This window comes from Vulpes vulpes, chromosome 15, assembly GCF_048418805.1.
Source record: "Vulpes vulpes isolate BD-2025 chromosome 15, VulVul3, whole genome shotgun sequence".
Classification (NCBI taxonomy): Eukaryota; Metazoa; Chordata; class Mammalia; order Carnivora; family Canidae; genus Vulpes; species Vulpes vulpes.
This window is the reverse complement of record NC_132794.1, coordinates 80,999,952-81,012,602: the sequence shown is the minus strand read 5'-3', so window position 1 is coordinate 81,012,602 and position 12,651 is coordinate 80,999,952. Positions and strand designations below refer to the sequence as shown.

The window sequence follows — 12,651 nt, the reverse complement described above, 5'->3', positions numbered from 1 at the left end:
TTGAAAAATTCTGTGCCACTTCTTTCTGGTCTCTATAGTTTCTATAGAGAAATGCATTGTCACTCAGATTGTTTTCCCCCTTATAAGTAAGATGTCACTGCTCTCTTGCTGCTTTCAAGATTCTTAAAATCTTTAATTTTCAAATGTTTGGTTATGATGGGTATTTTTTTTTAAGATTTTATTTATTTATTTATTCATGAGAGACACACAGAGAGGCAGAGTCATAGGCAGAGGGAGAAACAGACTTCCCACAGGGAGCCTGATGTGGGATTTGATCCCAGGACCCTGGGATCATGTCCTGAGCTACAGGCAGATGCTCAACGGGTGAGCCACCCAGGCATCCCGATTATGATGGGTTTTGTTGTGGATTTCCTTGGCTTTATCTTGTTTGGGCTTTACTCATTTTCCTGAATATTTATGTCTGCCAAATTTGGAGAGTTTTACTCTATTATTTGTTCAAGTGTTTTTCCAGTGCTACTCTTTTTCTTCTCTAATGACTCTGATAATGTGAATGTTAATTTTTTCAAATTTAGTTGGTCAGGCCCCTGACTTTTAGTTTTTTTTTTTTTTTTAAGTCTACTTTCTCTTTTCTTTCTGTTATTCAGATTATAGGCAGTTTCTTTTTTTTTTCTTTCTTTTTCTTCCCTTTTTTTTTTTTTTTTTTTTTTAAAGATTTTATTTATTCATGACAGACAGGGAAATAGAGAGAGAGGCAGAGACACAGGCAGAGGGAGAAGCAGGCTCCACTCCGGGAGTCCGATGCGGGACCCGATCCCGGGACCCCAGGATCACGCCCGGGCCGAAGGCAGGCGCTGAACCACTGAGCCACCCAGGGATCCCCCCTTTTTTTATTTTTTTACTTGTGAAACTGTTTTATTGAGCCATCTTGGGGGCAAATTTGGTAAGTATGTTTTATAATCTTTAAAAAGAAAATGTATTTGTCAATATAAGGTAGTATATGACAAATTTAATATTTATTAGTGATCGTTTGCCAAGTGCAAAAAAAAATCACAAAACAGGTCTTGCCTTCAAAGAAATCACAACCCAGTAGGGGAAGGGAGAAGGTACAAAGACAAGGGGCATTGCTGGGGTCCAAAGCCCTGGAAAGAAATCACCCCTAGTTGAATTGCTAAGGAGACTTCATAAAGGAGGTGGCATATGAAGATTAGGCAGTTTCTATTGTTTCCTCTTAGAGTTCACCATTCCTTTCTTTGTTGTCTTCATTCTTTTTTTTAAGATTTTATTTTTAAGTAATCTCTATCCCTGATATGGGTCTGGAACTCACAACCCTGAGATCAAGAGTTTCATGCTGTACCTACTAAGCCAGCCAATGCCCTCCATCCCCCCGCTTCATTCTTTTTTATTTTGAGCCCACTTTGTTTTAAATTTCACTTATTATAATTTTCATTACTAAAATTTCCATTTGTTTTTGTTTTGAAAAGATTTTATGTATTTATTCATGAGAGACAGGGAGAGAGCCAGAGATACAGGTAATAGGAGAAGCAGGCTCCCTGAAGGAGTTGGATGTAGGACTCGATCCTGGATCCTGGGATCACGCCCTGAACCACAGGCAGATGCTCAACTACTGAACCACCCAGGTGTCCCACTAAAATTTCCATTTGAAAGGTTTTTTTTTTTTTTTTGTATCTTCTATTCCTTTGGTGATATTCTTCAGTTTTTAAATTTAGTTCAAGTGTGTTTGTAATTGCTTGTTGAAGCATTTTCATCATGGCTGCTTTAAAATCTTTGTCAGATCATTCTAACATCCTGTTCTTTTGAAATCTGTTGTCTTTTTTTTTTTTTTTTTAATCTGTTGTCTTTTTAAATTCAGTTTGAGATCTTCCTTCTTAGTGTTATGAGTGATTTTTCCTTGGAACCTGGATATTTTCATATTATTTTAGAACATGCTGGATCTTATTCAAATCTTCTGTTTTAACTGGCTTTCTCTGACATTGTTCCAGGAGGGGAACTGTGGAACACTGCCTCTGTACTGACAAATGGAGGTACAATTCTAGGTTTCCCACTCATCCTTCTCTGAAACCTGAGTTGGGGCCTCCCTTTTCATTCTTTTTTTTTTTTTTTTTCTCCCTTTTCATTCTTGAGGGAGGTTGCCAGTTCTGAGATGCCACATGATCTCCACTGACACTGAGGTAGGAATAGCCTCATTACTAATGGATGGAGACAAATGTCCCAGTTCCCTTCTTGGCCTTTCTAATATAAACTCAACAGGGGAAAGAGGAATTGAAATACATCACTATAGATAGGTGAGGGTAGAGGTCTATGCCTTCTGCTTAGTCTTTACTGGCATGATGGGATTGAGGCCATAATTCTTCCTCTGTGATATTTATCTGGGGTATAGTGCTTATGGACTAGAAGTTTTCTGTCTTGTGAGGGCTCCCTCTTTCCTGGTCCTTTGGCTAGACAGAGTAGGCTTGTTTCGAGTCTTTTTTTTTTTTTTTTTTAATCTGCACCCCTTTGTGTTTCCAGGTCATCACTTGCTTTTGCTACAAATTTGAAATCTATGAGGCAAAAAGGAAACCCAGTGAACAGATCACTATTTCAATTCCTTGGATCTTTTTTTTTTTTTTTAATTCCTTGGATCTTGAAGTCTATGGCTGTTTTGCCTTTTTTTCCATCTTTCAGTCTGCTTATATTTGTTTTATATATAATGTCCAGGGATTTTAGTTGTACTTAGGTAGAATAGAGAAAAGCACATCTACTTTATCTTCTTGGAAATGAAAGTATCTTCCCTCATTTAAAAATTTTATGTTTTTAAGTGCTTTAATTGATCCCATGATTTTGCTAATAGGTACCTCCTCAAGTTTGCTCCTGTATATGTTTTATCCCATTAATCTGTGAGTGCTTCCTTGTTCTCTAGCACAGTAAGCTTTCTCAGTTTCATCTTGTAGTTTTTTGGGCCAAACTTGCAATCACTTTTCCAAAGATTGCTATCTACTTTTCATATATAATTTCTAAGTACTCTGTGTTCGTTGCTACTGGGAGATTATTGCATCTAGGTTCTTTAACCATGTAATGCATTCTTAAATATTATTTTTCTTTGGTGCCAATTCTAAACTTAAATAATAATAGAATTTTAATATATGTTAAGCAGTACTCTTTTTTTTTTTCTTCAAAAAATTCTTATTTTTCCTCTAAGGTTACAAGGCCCTGTCAAATAAGACGATATAAAATAAAAAGCAAAAAGAAAATAGGCACAGAAAGTCGTTGAGATTCTGTTTGGGATATTGTTGATTTTAAGACTGAGTCTTCTTTTCCGGGAAAAAATCATAGGGATATCTACCTATTCAAGTCTCTTTTTTTTTTTTTTTTTTTTTTAAGATTTTATTTATTTATTCATGAGAGGCAGAGGCACAGGCAGAGGGAGAAGCAGGCTCCACGCAGGGAACCTGATGTGGGACTCGATCCCGGGTCTCCAGGATCACGCCCTGGGCTGAAGGCGGCGCTAAGCCGCTGCGCCACCCAGGGATCCGCCCCCCCTTTTTAAACAGGTTTACTTCTTTTATTAACTCGAATAATAATTTTGCACAATTTTTGATGCTGTTGTGAATGGAACTTATTTATCACTGGAAAAAAAATTATTGGTGTTAGATTTTACAAGAAATTGTTTTCTGCAAGGATAGTGATAAAAATTATGTATATATGGTCGCATTTCTGCAAACTACAGTAAGATCGTGTGTCCAACGGTTAAACCCCAAGTCTCAGAGTGGGAGGTGAAGCTGTGTCCATTGTTTTGGCTGTGTGTATTTTCTGACGTTCCTAAGATTTTCGTGGGTCACTGTGTTTTCTGTGGAGGCTAACGTCGTAACAAGTATGATAATGAAGCAGTGGAGAAGACCTGCTACCCCGGGCGCATCTCACTCCGAGGCCCCCGGACTCCGCGCCCCGCGCCCCCTGCGGCTGCAGCCCGCGGCCCCGCCCCCGCCCCAGGCGCAGCCCCGCGGCTCCCGCGGCTCGTGCGCCCGGCGATCAGCCCCGCCCGCCGCGGAGGCGCGCGCTCCCCGCCGAGGCTGATGGGAAGTTGCGCGCGCGGCCCCGCTGCGCACGAGCGCCCTGAGGCGGGTTCCTTCGGCTCTGCCGCGTCGGGCAGCGGGCGGCGGGCGGCGGGCGGCGGTCGGCCTGCGTCTCCTGACGGACGTGGCGGGTAGAGCGCCGCCGAGAGGAGCCCGTGCGTGCCGGGGTGGCGCGGGACCCAGGGGTGGGGCGAGGCGGGCCGCCCGCGGGGAGGCTTGCGGCCCTGCGCGCGTGCGCCGACTCCGACGGCGGCTGGCCTCTGCCGGCAGCGCCCCCTGGCGGAGGCTCGCTCCTCGGCTGGCTCCCCTGCGCTGAGGACGGAGGCGTAGCGGAGGCTCGGAGCCTAGCGGGACGCGGTGGTGGGTGATCGAGCGGCGGGCATTTCTCTGAATTTTCACAACCGTTTGTTTAAGCAAATAAAACCTGGTCTTGGAGAGGTGATGTTCACCGAGCCGGCGGGTGAGGGAGTTGCCTTAAAGGCCAGATCTGTTGTCCACATCTGTTGCTGCTAATCGGCCGCTCTACGTGGAAACCAGCAGTGGGCTCCTTTGATAGGCTTTTAGGGTTTCTTGAGCAGGTATCATCCAGCAGATAACAGAGGGTAAACCAGTGTCTACTTGTGATGGCTACTAAGCTGGAAAACTTACCATTTTTATATTATCGAGAAAGAAGGCCCGAGCTCCCCTGTGCACTTGGCAGTCTTTACATTCTAGGGGATTTGCAGAACTGGTCATTTATGTCCATCCATTCTATTTCAGGCCTTCTCTAAAGAGTTTTGATGTTGTTTTTCACAATTCAGGAGTCAAGTTTTTCACTTTTTTGGGAATTATCTCTTGAACTCTGATGGTTCCTTGTTATTAAAGTCAATCCTTAAGCAGTTTTCTATTCCTCTGGAAAAGCACCATTGGAAACTAAAAGCAGATTTTCTTTTTTTCTTGGTGTGATTTTGTTTTATCCGTGTTTGGTTGTTTTGATTGTCTTAGTTCTTACCTTTATGCCCTTGGTTTTTAAAAAACATTCCTGCTTCTTTATTTTCTATTTATTTTCCATAAGTGAAGAGCTAATGTGTTTAAATGTGAATTGCTAGTTTTGTTTTTACCTTTTGTATGATTTTTTCTCATATTTTCATGGCCTATTCTTCGAGACTTTCTCTCAGATCTTGTATTTGACATCCTCAGTCTCTCTCCTGTAAGCCACCTGATTCACTGCTGGTTTTGGTTACCACCAAAATGCCAGTGACTCTGCTATCATCACCTTCATCTTGGGCTTCCTCCCTCCTGAGCTCAGAACCACGCATTCAGCTGCCTCCTGGAGATCTCTATCTGTCTGTTCCACAGATACTTCAGGCACAACATGCCTAAGACCTTTCTAACTCTTATTTCTGTCCAGCATCTTTGTCTCTGCTTCCTATTGCAAATGCCACCTGGTTTATCTGGAATGCTTATAAAGTTACCCTGGGAGGCAATTCCCCTTCTCTCCCATGAATTGAGGACATGATTTTCTTTGAGCTTTTTCTGTTAGATCAAGTCTCTGTTCCACCTCTCCATTATTAACCCCTGGATTAGGTAGTGAAAGGCAAAGACCAGGATGAGAGGTGACCACATAATCCAGGGGTATGCAACCCTCCCCTCTGGCAACCATTAGCCATCAGTTTGTTCTCTGTATTTATAGATCTGATTTTGCTTTTTTTGTCAAATTTCTTATTGACATTCTGAATAAACAATAATAATTGAGTAGTAACATCTTTTGACTTATCAAAAACAAGGAAAACCACTTGATATTTGCGTTGTGTGTTTTTTTTTTTTTTTTAAAGATTTTATTTATGAGAGAGAGAGAGAGAGAGGCAGAGACACAGGCAGAGGGAGAAGCAGGCTCCAGGCAGGGAACCTGACATGGGACTCGATCCCGGGTCTCCAGGATCGCGCCCTGGGCTGAAAGTGGCATTAAACCACTGAGCCACCTGGGCTGCCCTGCCTTGTGTTTTAATTGACAATTGATGTTGCTTCCAGATATTCTCAACTCTGTGAGCAACTCTTCTTACCAAGAGGCTGATAAGCATAAACAAATTTATTTTCTCTGGATACATTTCTTGAGCTATTTTAATAAAATGTTATTTATTTTTCATTTAAAATATTATTATTATTATTATTATTATTTTTTTTTTTTTAGGCTCTTCCATTAACTGTTTGACTCCTGGCAAGTCACTTTCCTTCTCTGGGAATTACTTTTTTTAATCTATAAAATCAGGTGAAAAACTAAATGAGTTGCCAAGCATGTGATTGACTAGGTGAGTGAATTTGTGGCTTATTACATTGATGTCTCAAAATGAGAAACCTGAATGAGACAGAATGAATCTAAGCTCCTTATCTTCCCTGGGCCTCAGTTTTCTCATATATAGAATGGTTGTAGTGATACCTCACTGGATTGTTATGGTGGTTAAGTAACATTAGGCATATAAAACCCTAGCATAATGCTTTTTATATACTACAGATTGATAGCTATGATTATTACTATGTACTAGATGTTTTGAATACTTTATCCCAGTGGTTCACAAACTTTAGCATAATGCATCAAAGTCCCCACTTGAAGACGGGGCTAGATAATTTACATTTCTATCAAGTTCCAAGTGATGCTGATGCTGATGCTGATGCTGGTTCAGAGCCCACACTTTGAGGATTGGTGTATCATTTCATTTAATACTCACCAAACCCCCCTATTATAGATAATACTGCTTCAACAGAGAGGTTAAGTAACTCATCCCAGTTTCTTCATCTGGTAAGTAAGTATTTTCACTTATGATTGAAAATTTTTTAAACATATCTTTTAAAAATGCCTGAATGAGGGGCACCTGGCTGGCTTAGTCAATGGTGCATGCAACTCTTGATCTTGGGGTTGTGAGTTCAAGCCCCACATGGAGTGTATTACTTAAAAATAAAATCTTTAAAAAAATAAATGGCTGAATTAGATTCTATTACTGATATTTTTATTTTCTAAAACATTTTAAATCTTTTGAAATTAGGAAGTAATCATCATCAAAGGAACATGCAGGTGGACACTCAAGAGTATATTGTAAAATAGTTATCATTAGACATAAGTGGAATCACATATATACTATCATGTGTAAGATTTCTTAACAGAATATTTGATATTTATAGTATATTTCTTTCCTTTCCATCCTTTCTTCTACTTTGTTTTTTTTTTTATTTTTTAAAATTTTATTTTATTTTATTTTATTTTTCTTTCTTCTACTTTGTAAGTAATATTCTATTTTATGAGTATACCATAGTATATTATCTATTATGGTAGGCAAAAATTTGGCCCCTGTGACTTTTGCCCTTGGTGTTACATCCATTAATATGTTACATTATTTGGTCAAAAGGACTTTGCAGATGTAATTAAGGCTACTAATAAGTTGATCTGAAAATAAGGAGGTTATATCCTGAATTATCCATGTGGGTCCAATTTAATAACATGAACTCTTAAAAGCAGAAGAGGGAGACATAGAGGCTCAGAGCATGAGAAAGACTTGACCTACCATTGCTGGCTTGAGGATGGAGGGAAGCCACTTACACATCACTATAAGGAAAAGAATTATGCAAAAAGCCAGTTAACTTGGAAGAGGATTCTTATCTCAACAGATAAGACCTGATGCTCAGCTCAAGTTCATCCTTGTGAGATCCAAAGAGGAGAACACATATAATCCATGCTGTGTTTCTGACCTCTGGAAAATATGAGATAATAAAAGGGTGTTGTTTGTGGTAATTTGTTATAGCAGCAATAGAAAGCTAATACATCCATTCTCTTATTGACGGATATCTGATTGTTTCTAGTTTTTGGATACAAGGAATAAAGCTGTGAATCTTGTGCTCCAAGTTTTTTTGTAGATACATATTTTAATGTCTCTTGGGTAAATACCTAGGACTGGAATTTCTGAGTTATAGTGTGTGTATATGAAATTAAAAAAAATTCAATTTGCCAACATACAATATAACACCCAGTGCTCATCCCCTCAAGTGTCCTCCTTAGTGTCTGTCACCCAGTTATCCCATCCCTAGGGTGTGTGTATTTAAGAAACTGCCAGATTTTTTTCTAAAATAGTTTAACATTTTTTAAAAAAGATTATTTGTTTATTCATGAGAGACACAGAGAGAAAGGCAGAGACACAGGCAGAGGGAGAAGCAGGCTCTATGCAGGGAGCCAGACATGGGACTCCATCCCAGGACTCCAGGATCATGTCCTGGGCTGTAGGTGGCGCTAAACCACTGAGCCACCTGGGCTGCCCTAAAATAGTTTAACATTTTATACTCATATTATCAGTGTGAGAATTGTGTAAGAGCACTCTTTGCCCTATATTATTGCCCATATTTGGGTTTTTAGTCTTTTTAAAAATTTGCACTTATCTTTTATTGAGATTTAATTTTTTTGAGTTATAATTGACATATTAAAGTATCTAACATAATGACTTAATATATATAGTGAAATGATCACCACCATAACTCTAGTTAACATCCATCACAATACAGTTACAATTTTTTCTTGTGATGAGAACTTTTAAGGTTACCTCTATTAGTAACATTCAAATCTGCAACATAGTATAATTATAGTCACCATGCTGTACATTACATCCCTGTGACATATTTATTTTATAACTGTAAGTTTGTACTTCCCCCCCCTTTTTTTTTAATTAGGCTTCACGTGCAGCATGGAGCCCAAAGGAAGGCTCGAACTCATGACCCTGAGATCAAGACCTGAAGTGAGATAAAGGGTTGGATACGTAACCAACTAAACCACCCCAGCACTCTGGAATTTTATGCCTTTGGACCACCTTTACCCATTTTGCCCACCCTCTCCCCCTTCCTCTGGCAACCACCAATCTGTCCTTTCTTGCTTTCTTTCTTTCTTTCTTTCTTTCTTTCTTTCTTTCTTTCTTTCTTTCTTTCTTTCTTTCTTTTTTGACTCCACATACGAATACAAGTGAGATCATATGTTAAAATACAGATTGTGGTGCCTGACTGGCTCAGCTGTTAGAGCATGTGACTTTTTTTCTTTTTTAAAGATTTTATTTATTTATTTGTGAGAGACACACACAGAGAGAGAAGCAGGCTCCGTGCAGGGAGCTCAATGTGGGACTCAATCCCGGGACTCCAGGATCATGCCTTGAGCTGAAGGCTCAACCACTGAACCACCCAGGCGTCCCAGAGCATGTGACTTTTGTTTTTGTTTTTTTTCAAAGATTTATTTATTTATTTATTTATTCATGATAGACATAGAGAGAGAGAGAGAGAGAGAGAGGCAGAGACACAGGCAGAGGGAGAAGCAGGCTCCATGCCAGGAGCCCCACGCGGGACTCGATCCTGGAACTCCAGGATTGGCCCTGGGCCAAAGGCAGGCGCTGAACCGCTGAGCCACCCAGGGATCCAGAGCATGTGACTTTTGATCTCAGGGTTGTGAGTTCAAGCCCATGTTGGGCATGGAGCCTACTTAAAAATAAAGAAAAAAAAATGCAAGTGGGATCATACTTGCCTTTCTTTCTCTGACTTATTTTACTTAGCTTAATGCCCTCAAGGTCCATTCATGTTGTAAATGTAATGTTCTTCCTTTTTTATGGCTTTTAATCCATTATGTGTGGAATCCACTAATGTGTGATAAAAACTTCAGTAAACTAGGTTTAGAGTGGAAGTTTCTCAACTTGATAAAAGACTGCAAAATACCTATAGCTAATACCATATTTAATGATGAGAAACTCAATGCTTTTGCATTAAGATCTATTATAAGGCAAGAATGTCCCCTTACCACTCTTTTTCAAAATTGTACTGGAAGCCCTTGCTATTACAGTAAGGCAAGAAAAGGAAATAAAATGTATACAGATTAGAAAGAAAGATATAAAATAGTTTTTGTTTGCAAATGACACGATTATGCAAAAAATATGGAAGAATCCACAGAAAAACTCCAATGTATTCCATTATGTAGATTATAATATCTACAGATATTATAGAGAAGAAGATATTATGAAAAACATTATGCTAGGGATGCCTGGGTGGCTCAGTGCTTGAGCGCCTGCCTTTGGCTCAGGGCATGATCTTGGGGTCAGGGATCAAGTCCCGCATTGGGCTCCATGTAGGGAGCCTGCTTCTCCCTCTGCCTGTGTCTCTGTCTCTCTCTCTGTGTCTCTCATGAATAAATAAATAAATATTTTTTTAAAAAACATGCTAGTAAATTCCATAACTTGGAGGAGGTGGAAAAATATATTGAAAAACATGATGTACTAAATCCAACACAAAATTAAGTAGAAAAAGGAGAAGAGCTGTATATCTGTTAAGTAAATTAAATCTGTACACATAGCATACTTACACCATATTATGGGACATAAAACAAGTCTAAATATGTTTGAAAGGATTAATCTAGCATAAGTAAGAACCATTGAATATGAAGATAGATTGATAGAGGTTTTCCATTCTAAATAACAGTCAATACAAACTATCTCCCAAGGGGTCCAGATTCTGTACTTAACAAGAAAATTGTTCAAAGAAGCTATTATAAATTATGTTCAAAGAACTAAAGGAAACAATGCTTAAAGATTAAAAGGAAAGTATGATGACACTGGCTCATCAAATAGAGATCATTAATAAAAAGATTATTTTAAAAAATGGGCAGTGTGGACTTGCAGAGTACAATGAGTGAAATGAAAAAAAAAATGAGTAGAAGGATTTTTAACATCAGATTTGAACTTGCCTTGGAAAGAAGCAGTGAATTTGAGGATAGATCAATAAAGATTTTACAGTCTAGATACCAGAAAGCACAAGAGCAATGAGGAAAAGTGAAGAGAGCCTCAGAGACCTGTGGAACACCACCAGACATATCACCAAAACAATGAGAGTCCCAGAGGAGAGGAGAGAAAGGCATAGAAAGCATAATAACTACTGTCCAAAGACTTCTTAAGTTTTTTTTTTTTTAAGATTTTTAAAAATTTATTCATCGAGACACAGAGAGGCAGAGACACAGGCAGAGGGAGAAGCAGACTCCATGCAAGGAGCCCGATGTGGGACTCGTTCCTGGATCTCCAGGATCAGACCCTGGGCTATAGGCGGCGCTAAACCACTGTGCCACTGGGACTGCCCCCAATACTTCTTAAATTTGATGAAAAATGTATTTATACATTCATGAACCTCAATAAATGCAAAATAGTATAAATACAAATGATCCACTAGATACATTATAGTTAAACCCAAACCAGAAAATTTTGAAAGCAAAAGAAAAACAATTTATCATATACAATAATATTAACAGTTGATTTCTCATCAGAAACAATGGAGACCAAAAACAATAGAAAGACAAGTGCTGAATGGAGCATCGGCATCATGGCATGACCAATATTCTTCCTTCTTGTTCCCTTCTTTAATACTTAATTAGGCACCCATTCATGAATAAAAGTACCTCTGTAGGATTTGTGGGATCCAGTACCATATGCCAAGAAACCTGAAAGGAGTCTTGCTCACCTGTGTGTTCAGCAATAGGCAGACAGACCTAAGTAGGGGCTGCAGAACCAGGAGAGCCGATGAACCCGCCCCAGCCCCTCTTGGCTGTGTTTGGGGAAAACATGAAGTGCTGACCTGGGCAGATACACACAGATGAGAGAGACTTTGGAGAAGTCCAGTCTTCCCAAGGGGGAGATTCCAGCACATCACTAGAGGAAAAAAACAAAACAAAACTATGAGATTGGATGCAGTAGACAGAGTAAGAGGATCTTTGCCAGCACTGCCTATCCCCTGAGGTGACAGTGAGGTTTAACTATCTTCCAGCAACCTCTCTTGCAGGGGAAAAGGAAAGCAGTGCATGTGTGTTTAGTTACCCCAGTAGTGTGAGACACTGCTGGACAGTAATCAGTTTCTCTGAGACGTAGAAGGAGGAGATTAGGAAAGGAGGCATGTAAGATTATCAAAGCATTGAAGGGACACGATTCCTGATGACTACCCTTCAGACTTCTGCAAGAAGTCTGCCGATGAGCTTGTGTGACAGCCTCACCCAAGGATCTCCCACACCAAACATCCTGAGTCCTAAACACACATCTTTTCCCACTCTTCTCCCACTGTGGCTGGCTCCTTGTGCACACTCCTGAGTATGGCTGTAGAGTGAAGTCTAGCAATCAGTAAATGGAGTGCTATCCGAAAATCAGACCAGGATCTGTGGGCATGAGAGAATCCTCAAACTTCTGGAAAACAAAAGAGAGGTTTGAGCCATCTGCTTGGTGTTTTATAAAAACCAGGAAAGACATAATGGCTTAAGAATTCTGCCACAAGAAAAAAAATTCTGCCACAAGAGGAAGAAAGAAGTGTGGAGCAGAAGTTTCCATACAAAGGTGGAGAAGCCCCAGATAGAAGAGGGCCATTGAATAATAATAGTCCCCATGCTATGGCAACTAGTAAGGATTTGAGGAGGTGTCTGCTACTTCAAATGTGAAAAGTTATGCAAAACCCCAAGGAAGATAAAGAAAACATGTCATCACCAAAAGATAATAGTTGAGCCCAAAGGGATGGACTTTACTTCAGTAGCTGGCAAAGAATTCAAAATAGCTATTTTGAAGAAACTCAAATCAACTACAAGGAAACTCAGTCCAATGAA

The 12,651-nt window shown here is 39.7% G+C and overlaps 1 protein-coding gene across 1 annotated transcript in view; it reads left to right on the top strand.

Moving 5' to 3' along the window:
* Positions 1 to 4,058: 4,058 nt before the first annotated feature.
* Positions 4,059 to 12,651, top strand: part of ZNF485 (zinc finger protein 485) — a 76,781-nt gene continuing 68,188 nt past the window's right edge. Inside the window, exon 1 of the mRNA XM_072739408.1 lies at positions 4,059 to 4,186. The gene's annotated coding sequence lies outside the window, so the exon portion shown is untranslated. The remainder of the gene's footprint in view (positions 4,187 to 12,651) is intronic.